Source organism: Carassius auratus, unplaced genomic scaffold (genome assembly GCF_003368295.1).
Source record: "Carassius auratus strain Wakin unplaced genomic scaffold, ASM336829v1 scaf_tig00023612, whole genome shotgun sequence".
Taxonomy (NCBI): domain Eukaryota; kingdom Metazoa; phylum Chordata; class Actinopteri; order Cypriniformes; family Cyprinidae; genus Carassius; species Carassius auratus.
In genome coordinates this window covers 67,819-78,582 of record NW_020525285.1, presented here as the reverse complement: position 1 = coordinate 78,582, position 10,764 = coordinate 67,819, and the positions used below count along the sequence as shown (strand labels likewise).

General features: G+C 33.4%; 2 long non-coding RNA genes across 2 annotated transcripts; both read right to left on the bottom strand.

The window, feature by feature from the left end:
* Window positions 1-394: 394 nt before the first annotated feature.
* On the bottom strand, window positions 395-1,575 carry LOC113077968 (uncharacterized). The gene is made up of 3 exons (XR_003281434.1): window positions 1,230-1,575; window positions 1,044-1,108; window positions 395-451 (listed from the first exon to the last, which is right to left on the bottom strand). It is a non-coding gene; the product is annotated as an uncharacterized LOC113077968 (long non-coding RNA).
* A 7,200-nt stretch (window positions 1,576-8,775) lies between these two features.
* LOC113077958 (uncharacterized) lies at window positions 8,776-10,044 on the bottom strand. Its single transcript, XR_003281428.1, has 4 exons — window positions 9,934-10,044; window positions 9,603-9,796; window positions 9,099-9,146; window positions 8,776-9,000 (listed from the first exon to the last, which is right to left on the bottom strand). It is a non-coding gene; the product is annotated as an uncharacterized LOC113077958 (long non-coding RNA).
* Between the last annotated feature and the right edge of the window lie 720 nt (window positions 10,045-10,764).

Here is a 10,764-nt window from a genome sequence, read left to right as displayed (position 1 = left end):
TCACTCTGTGGTGTATGACACGGTTTCATTAAGTAAGCGAAACTACTTTGTTTTGCCTTTCAAAAGAAGAAACGACTAGAAATCATGTTTATATGACGTTTATAAGATTATTAGATTCACACTGAAGGCATCAAAACTATGAATTAACACATGTGGAATTATATATGGAATGATATACATAACAAACAAGTGTGAAAGAACTGAAAATATGTCATATTGTAGGTTCTTCAAAGTAGCCACCTTTTGCTTTGATTACTGCTTTGCACACTCTTGGCGTTCTCTTGATGAGCTTCAAGAGGTAGTCACCTGAAATGGTCTTCCAACAGTCTTGAAGGAGTTCCCCGAGAGATGCTTAGCACTTGTTGGCCCTTTTGCCTTCTGTCTGCGGTCCAGCTCACCCCTAAACCATCTCGATTGGGTTCAGGTCCGGTGACTGTGGAGGCCAGGTCATCTGGAGCAGATGTGAAATCATGAAAATGTATTAAAGAAAAAGAAAGAAAAGAAAAGTATACATTTGAACTGTACATTCAATTTGCGAGCCTGTCAGGTAAAGGCACATTAAAACAAATCTTTGGTGATGAGCGATGAATTGAAATGAATTTTTATTTGCCAACAAACAAATGAGGACTCAGCATCTGGTCTGAGACATAAGGCAACTGGTTTTTGTGTTTGAATATGTTTTATTTTATTCTTTTATTTTCATATTATTATCTCGTAGTTTTGACATCATTGTTCACTAAATGTAGCTCACATCTTCAGACAAGCTCTGCAAAAGTTTCAAATTGTTTTATTACTGATCTAAAGCTTAGAAAAGAAATCAGCAGTGTCAATGAGAAAATGTTATATCAGCCGTTTTACATTGAAGACCGCAAACGACGTGATGTGGTGAGTCAAGCTCTGGTTTAAATGTTTCTGCAGTAAAGTTCACATTCATTGATTTGGTGTGATTTGTATGCTGTTTGTGCCATTATTTTTTATTTATTTTCTTATTTATTTTGTATTCATAGTATGCATTGTTTGTATATGATGTGAGAATGTCTCACCTTTTCTGTACATCCATCTGAAGGATCAGAATGAATCTCTTCAGGATTGTCTTTATCATAAGAAACTAGAAATCACAAACACCAGTGTCTGATTATCTTTATGTACAATTAATGGAATTAATTAATGGTTCAGGGCTGATTAGTTGAAAATGAAAAGATAAACAGTGTTTTATTATAAATACTCACAGTTTGGTCTGCCACTGTTAATGCTGCTCGGTCTTACTCGTCTTAGCACCTTTTTCTTTCTTGATTGATTAGATTGTGTCTCGTCCTCTTTATTTGCCATTTTCCACTTTTCCAAATGTTCAATTCTCTCGCAGTTTCTGATGCTCCACGGATCTTCTGCAATTTATGATTTTTTTTGCAGTGTACACGTTGTTCTGTGGTCCTGCTGTCCTAATAAACATTTTATTGTCTGATGATCACAACCGTCATTTTTAAAATCTCTAGAGTGTTGCATCCTTTTCCTGTCTTTGATCATTTGCCGTTGTTGCAGTCTAGTAAGAGCTTAAGAAACACTGTGACTGTCACTTTTCTTACACTGCAGTTCTAACTTCTCAGAATTGTGATTAACATTCAGTTGCGAGCTAATTCTAATAAAGTCAGACACATTTCTTGGAAGTATATTTCTTAGAATGATGGTATTTTAGGATAACTATCAGAATCAGTTTGAAGTGACTGATTCACTTTCACTACGGTCGCCATAATTATTGTTTTAATTCAGAGAGCTGTATGCTAAAAATCTTTCAGAGATGTTCAGTGTTGTTCAGTGTAAAGATGAACAGTAAGTTGATTTTGTTTTCTCATACTGGACATATTCCCTCATAGGTTTGAATTAAGCTTCGCCTGTTGCTGTTTTATTGATTGATTGACATGCATCACATCATGAGTCACACTTTCTTTGCGTGCTTGTTTGTTAATGCATTTGGCAGACTTTTTTAATCAAAGCAGCTCATGATTCCTGACCTTGAAATCGCTAATGTTTAATTGACTATTGATGGCAAAGAACACAAAGAAACATCTGCTAAATCTAACAGTGTCTGCATCTCCTGGATTTATTCAGTTTTCAGGGTTGAGAAATGTTTCAAAGAAATCTAAAATCTTGATTTAGAAAAACAAGAATGAAAAAGGGGAAACACTATCCCCTCATCATCAGAGTCATTACTGAAATGCTGAACATCTACGTGTGTACTGAGCTCAAACACACACACGAGAGGTGACAAGAGGTGAAACATGTATGAAAACTCATTATTTGATGTAAACTATGACAACAAATATAAATTAAGAAACAGATATCTGATTATCTTCACTGTTAAATGCATTACGCAAAAATCTAGTACCTTCCAGGAATTTTTTCTTGCTGTAATCTGTCAGCCGTTAAGAACTTTTACACATGAAAGCTGTGAGATATTTCAGTGAAGTGTTTCAGTAACAACAGCTAGTCATGTGTAGAAGAGAGAATTCACTGTTTGGTTTGTGATTGACTCATATTTGTCTATGTAACACACATACTGCACCCAAGAAATGCAAACCTGGAAAGCAGTAGGCTATGCATTATGTGTAATATTAAATGTACAGTGTGGGCTTAGTAAAAAATAAAAAATAAATAGGAAATGTCTCAGGGTTCACCGAGAGCTTTTGGTGAAATCACATGCTGGGTTATTGAACTCTTGCTGAATCTCAAAAGAGTTCAAGAGCAAGAGTGATACGTGTTAGTGCCACTACTTAAACTATTCATTCATATTTTTCAGAATGTGCAACACTCTTTGTTAAATCTTCATTGCACACTGGGATGGCTTACATCTCTCTCTCATCTATCTTCCTTTTGTTCTCTGGACTTACACCACAATGTGAAAAGCAAAGTATAAAGTTGCAGCTCTTAAAACCACAGTTGTTATAGTTGACAAAAAAAAAAAAAAAACATTCTTGTTATGTGAAATAAAATATGAAGGTGGTGGCAGCAGCTGTGTGTGATTGTTTTCAGGTGAATGTGATTGGTGTAGTCCAGGGTGTGTTGTGTAGTGTGAGAGTCTGTGTTATAGATGATGACCTCTGGTGGTGAAGACGTTCAGAGACCGGTTCATAACATCATGCTTCTAAAATCACTCTACAAATGAGAACTTCATGCACAGTGAAAATCTCAGTCAACAGTGGAGTGAGTTTTGATGAACAGGTGCAGTGTGGCCTGGTCAGGAGAAATTAAACTGCGTTCACAGTTTTCATGTGATGTTACACCCAATTTCTTTTTGTTTGGTCTCTTATGTATAAGCACAATTTCTCTCCACTTTTTATTTTTTTTATTTTAATTTTTTGTATGCAACAATACGAATAAAAATAAATCTTTAGTTTTTCGTATATTAATAAAACAAAATTAATGAAAGTTTTTACAGTTTCATCCAAAGAATTTGCAGCTGTCTTTGATGCTGTTCCTTCAGGAGTCATTACTCAGTATAAAGGTCTCTTTATGATCCATTCCAGACAACAATGGGTAAAACTGGTCTCGTTCGTGATAAACTGATTCATGATCTTTTTCAGAAAGAAGTTGTCTCCCAACCAAATGTTATTGCCTATTGGAGTAGTTTTACAAATATTTCAAGCTGGAAAAAAAGTTTGGCTTTTGACACATAAATGCCTTATTTTGAAAAAAGTCAGACAAGTATATTTCTAATTAATCTACATATTCTGCAGTGAATAGATAAACAATCTAACCTGATAATGACACAATGTGCCAGCGTTGTTATTTGCAAGATGAAATGATTTATTCTGGTACTGTAATTATACTGAAGTATTTTGGTATAGTTTTTGTAAGTTTGTGTTGTTGTTGTTGTTTTTTGAAAGATGTTTTGTGGATGCTGATAAAAATACTGAGAAATAGTTATATTTTATAAATCTATTTCTTCCCTAATCATATATCATATCCACAAGTGTAAATACTCTAGTAAGCCACATTTTAAGGTGTTTGTTAGAGAGTTGCAACAATATTTTGGAATGATATTATCAATTATTATCTTGTCCTTTTTTTTGGGATTGTGGTGTCAAATGATTACTTTGTATTTACTTTATATTTGTTTATTTTGCTTACTTGCTTTTATCTGTTTTATTATGTTTTATTTTTCACTTTAAGTTATAGTTGGGTTTTCTTTCCCCTTGCTGTTATCTATGTTTTTTGTTATATTTCTTAATGTTATGTTGTATAACGTTTACAGTTGGTAAATCGTAGGTTAATAAAAAACAAAACATGGCTGTCCTCCACTGACTGCTATTTATTTTTTACAAGGCTTCTATTAAGTAGTAATGTATAAAATGATTTCAGTGCTATTAAAAAGCCAAATTAAGTATACTGTATATCTAAAGGCACTCCGGGGTAAAAGTTGCCTTTGTTATAATTTTCCTCTAAACCAGATTGCAGAAAAAAAGTGGCATAGCACTTTCCAAAACATTTGCGTTTCAAGATGCACGTGCATGTTTGGCTGATCTTTGGCGCAATTGCGCGCAACAGTGCAAGGCTGATTTTGTGCTTAGCCTAATTAATCTAATATTTTATGTTTTTAAGAATTTTCTAGATTTAAGCAGCAAATGAGAATTGCTCAAATTAATGCATATATTTTGATTTTCAATTTTGTTTAAGATTATTAACGCAACAGTTTTAAAATAACGAAAGAATATGTAAAATATGGTATTTGGGGTAAAAAGCGCTGTTGGGGCTAATGGCATAGTAATTAACATGATAATTAATAGATGGCATGGTTTGATTCAGATGGTAAATATCATTATGTTGAGTGTTCATATTAGATATAATCACCATGTTTGGAATGAAACCATCATATTAAAAACATGATATTAATCATATAATATACTGAAATATAATTTGTTGTTACTACTGTAAATCTATATTAAATTGCTATGGCATCTCCTTAATGCTTTCAGAATCATTATTTCAACATTATTTTAGCAGAAGTATTTGTGTCAGAACTGTGTGCCTTTTGCCAAGTGTGTGGAGAAAAAGACCCCTTTGCCACCTCATACATTTATGTATATTAAAGTTTTTTAAACAAAATGAACAACTTTAAACAACTTAAATACTCAGAAACAGCACATCCTTGTGGCGTGGATCATACAGCTGCATATGGTGATATGGAGAGACAGAGGAATATGTTGACAAAGGAACTACTGCATGAATTCATTATTTTTGTTTTCTTCGCTGCCATCTTTGTTCCCGTCGCTTCATATGACCCAGATTGCCAGGAAAGGTATGAAAGATATTGTCAGAATAGTCATCTGACGATGACTTTCATACTTTCCTGGACCTTGACACTGTTATTTATTTGACAGTCTATGGGACAGTCTCAAGCCTCCAGGTTTTCACCCAAAATATCTTGAATTGTGTTCTGAAGGCGAACGGAGCTTTTACCGGTTTGGGACAGCATGGGGATAAGTGATTAATGACAACATTTTCATGTTGCGGTGGAGTAACAGATGTTTACACACAGAGCACAAGACTAAATAATAACTAATGTTTATGCTATTAAAAATGTGCAAAATTACTTTATCTGATAACTTTATGAATGTACTCTTTATAGTTTAGTGAGACAGATTAATTATCTCTATTAATGATAGTAATTATTCTAAGGGCTTTTGAGAAATGTTTTGATTAGAGTTAATGTTTTAAATAATGAAATTTTGAGGATTATCAGAATGTAAATTTACTCCAGTAATTCACTAGTTTTCATTTATATTTATGTGACATAAATCTGGCAATTCTTATAAAGTCCATCCAGAGTTTATTATAAATGCAATGCCCTTAAGAAAGTGAAAGTGAAATGATTTCTGTAATGATTCTTGTATTACTCTTGCTGTCTCCTGCTGAGGGTTTAGTTTCAGACAGAACAGCTCCATTTAGTTTTCCCCAATGTTTCATATTCAAATATAATATTTAAAACATTATTCTCAGGACGATGATGATTATTCATAAATTTGTGATTTCAGTGTAAATGGTATCTGATAACAGACAAGATTTTGTTGATACTGATTTGATTTGATTGGTAAAAGTCATACAGTTTAGTAATGTTCCAGATGTGAACTCTGGAATTCTCATGATATTCACAACATTTATATATATATATATATATATATATATATATATATTATTATTTTTTTTAAGGACTGTGAGATCAACCTCTTCTAAGGTCTGATATGAAGATGATGATGATGTTCTGAGCTGTAATACTGCAGATCTCCAGCAGAGAGCGACACTCTGTCTGTCACTCAATCACATCTGTCTCTTTCTTATTGGGAAATGATCTGAGAAACACACCGCAGTTAAGACTGGAGAGACATCCTGGACTTTACTGTGATGTACTGTAAATTTACTGTAAACGTGAACAAAGCTGAGGTCAGTTTTTCCAGTGCAGGTGGACAAATGAAGCATTAATGTCTGGATGATTTATTTGCATATTTGCAATGAAATTTCAACATCTTCACTAAACTTTATATATATATATATATATATATATATATATATATATATATATATGTTTTTTTTTTTTTTTTTTTCAGACTAGAATTTATTTCATAACCATTCATTTACAGTACAGTTTACATGTAATAATTTAGCAGACACTAAAACTAAAGAGACATGCAAATGAAGTATTTCTAACATCAGAAGTGTTAGCAATACAAAGTTTTAGACATCATTTAGCTAGAATTAAGAAAAAGTGAAAGCATAGAGGAGGTTTATTTACATTTTTATAGCAGAATGCAGATTAAACGCTGATAAAAGAGATTCTGCCTCTGATCTTCTCCAGTAAAATCAGATTTCAGGAAGTGAAAGGGCCTAAAATTATTAACAAACACATTTTCCTCACTGAACTATTGTATTAAAATGGAAAGTAGCCAACAACATCAAACTAAACACAAGTATATTTAGATGTATTTTTTACAAGAGATGTCAGCGAGCATTATTCCTTTTATACAGCATTTATTACAGTGAAATTAAGAGTATCATAATTTGAAATTAATTACATTTTGAAGCAGATTTGTAGGATATGTGACAGCATCAGGTTTATTAACCCATATGATCCATCATCCATCTTAAGACATTTCTCACGGTTTAAAATAATGCACGACTCTGACTGTACGTCGCAATTATGAGATCGTTATTCCTCACTGAATTAATCTTTCAGTGAGTAAAATTGTGTTATTATAGAAAGAGAATTATGATTAAAAAAATAGAGAGAGAGAGAGAAAGAGAGAGAGAGAGAGCAAGCGCTGAAAAAAAAAAAAATTAAATATATAAATATAAATCCCAGCAGTGGCTGGGACAGATGTTCAGTATCACCTTGACGTTAAATTATAAATTAGAATCTAATTATCTTTGTGTAATAAGGTGAGCTCAAGGACCTGTTGCTATGACAGTAACTCGAGATGAGCTTCGAGTAACCTAACGATGCTGGATCATATCAAATCATTAACAATAAAATCTGAGCAATCCACGAACGGAGAACAGACCCCAGAGAAGATGAAACGCTTGTAACAGTATTTTATCATCAATACTCACAGTTTGGTCTGCCGCTATTAATGCTCTTTCTCTGCATCTCTCTCTCTTTCGATTTATTAGATTGCATCTCTTCCTCTTTTTTTGCCACTATCATTTTTCTCTTAGAAATAGCGAATGTTTCTCTGTCAGAGGTGCAGTATTTTACGATATAATCATGCTATAATCATGCTATGAGCTGGTAGTGACACACTCATGTCTGCATCATCTCCTCCAGCCCCTGTCTGCTTTCTCTCTCTGCAGAACGAATTAAGAGCTTTGAAGTGGATGAGATGTGATTATTCATTTATTTTTAGAAGATTTAGTTAAGAGATTTTTAGATTATTGGTTAAACCTTTACAGATGGGGTCAGACTTGACATGGATTTAAAGGCACAGCATTTGTCTCCCAGATCTGTGGAAGATGTGTTGATAGCAGTCAGTGAACAAGGGTTGTGGCTAGAAGGGACCGGGAACTAACAATTTAAACCATTTAAAGTGGTGGTTGATTGCGATTTCACTTTTTTAATGTTACTTAGTTTTGTAATGTTGCTCAGTGGCAGCGCTGAAAGTTCAATGCAAACGGATATATCATCTTTTAAAATTCTGTCAGTTTTAATGCTTAAACTGTAAAAAAAAAAAAAAAAAAAAAAAAAAAACACACATTCTGACTGTTAATTAAAAAAACGGCTGGTAAGGGACTACAAAGAGCTTCTTCCCAGGTCACGAACCCAGATAAGCCCCGCCCCCATGAACACGCAACAAAGGGGGCGTGGCCATGTTGTGCTGCTTTAGAGAAGAGGAACAGAAAACTAGGGGTGCACAAAAATCTGTGCAAATATGAATCACGATTCTAATGGATCCACAACGTTTCAAAATCAATGTTCTACCCAAACAGCAAAATACTGTTGGCCCAGATCCGGCCACATCTGGCCCACGTGAAATCCATGCAGGATCGTCAGATCGTCAGATCAGCATCGTTTAGTTCCCAACTTCAACTCACCTCGACTCACTTCTGATGACCTTGTTTAGCTTAAGACCTTATTTTTTATTTTGTCATGCATATCTATAAATACTATATCTATATTATCTATAAATACTGAAACTATATAATAGATTGCTACAACAGTGTTATCATTCAAAACATACTGATCTCTCTTTAGCTCTCTTTATTTTTTTATTAAAGAACAAAATACAAGAAAATTAACACAGTTCTTTTCTTTTCGGACCAGGTTTATTTTGTACAGTAAATTAAATAATATAGTAACATACAGCATAAACACTTATTACATCAGTGATTATTATAAAAGTCTATTTGAAATCTAATTTATAAATATAATACCATTTTCTACATATTCTCTATACATCAATCAGTGGCTGAACATGGGGAATATTCTGCAGATTAGATGAACAGAACCGCTGCATCCTAAACATAGAAAACACATTCTCAGGAATATAAGAAAGATCAATATAGCATCAGATTTGTGAGTTTTACTATTTGTTTTCTGTTTAAATCTTTCTCACCTTGTCTGTGTCTCTTTGAAACTTCTGAAACATCTGCGATGTCAGAAACTGGGAATGAAAACACAAATAACTGATTATAATATATTCATGCAGTTTAACAAGAACAGAACTGGAGTTTTATTCTCAGAGATTGAATTAACTCATTAATGAATCAGTGTCACTTAAATGAATAAAAGCCTCAGGAAAGCATGCAGCTGTGGATATAATCTACATACACCAAAATCAAAATTAGCATAATTGTAACAAAATAAGAGGCATCATAAATATTGTGTGTAGTTTAGTCCTGCCCTGAGTATGCGTGATGGATTTGAAATGAATTTCACAATAACAGATATAGATATGGTCCACAAGATAAAATAATATTTCTGTAAACTTATGAGCACAACTGTAGATGTAAATGCTGTTTTTACTGTAGTATAGAGTGAAAGGTTATAGTTAAGAATCTGTTTTACACCAGCAAAGATGAAATATAACAGTTTTATCTTAAACATTATTAATACTCACAGTTTGGTCTGCCGCTATTAATACTGCTCCGTCTGAACAGACTCAGTTTCTTTGCTTCTTTAGATTGTAACATTTTGTCCTCTTTGTTACAATTTTTCTCTTTTTCTCTTCTTCATGTGTTTATCCTTCGGTTCCTGATGCTCCATATATGTTCTCCCATTCATCATTTACTCTAACATTTACATTTGTGTTTTCTATTTAAAAAAACATGAAGTTTACATTTAGAGTTCAGTTTAAATGTAATGATTGCTGTACAATGCAGGTCAGTTTCAATATGATACAAACATAAATGTCCAGATTTAAATAATTAAAATAAGCTAAACATATTTACCAAATAATAAGAGGTAAAGTGTTTTCTTAAGCGTGTGATGAGATGAAGAGAAAACATCTGCTCTGAGATCACTGCCGCTGTGTCTGTGACAAATGAGCTGGAAACTATTTTAGACCCGTCCTCCAGACTGACGCTGCATATCTCATCACGCTATAAGTGGAAAAAAGAAAGGTGACACCACTTAAGGCAAGCAACATAACTATTGGCTGATATTTATATTCTCAAAATAACCAGATGTCTTCTGATAATAATATCAGTCTATATGGGAGTACCCTAACATCACCATCCTGCCTGTCTGTGTCAGTGAATGTTAATCCCACAACTAAAGAAGATGAGAGAATAATTCACTGTGCATTAAGCTGTAAAGTAAATCAGTAAAGTCTAGGACCAGCACTGATGTAAGTAACAACAACAAATGTCAGATTTACCAAATCGTTACTGAGTCAGAACAGATTAGGTAAACATCTGTTTTAAACAAACAAACAAAAAAAAAAAACCTTTCTCAATTGGCACAGAAATCTCTTTCATGATGATTTTGTTCCTGACAAATGATAAAAAGACTGACAGTCAATCATAATCGATCCTGCCCTAAAGACAAAACACTTATCATATTTAAGTGAACAGGCTTTAACTTATAATTGGCTAAATGTATATAGGCTAAAAAGTCACTGCAGCTACAGTGAAATTAAAATAAATTAGTATTATTATATATATATGGCTCTGAGTCTCTGAGGACTCTGAGGATGCTTTTGATGTGTGTGAGGTTACAAGCTTCAGCGAAACACATACGATGCACATATGATGGAAAATGTGGAAAAGGAAAATGTGTTC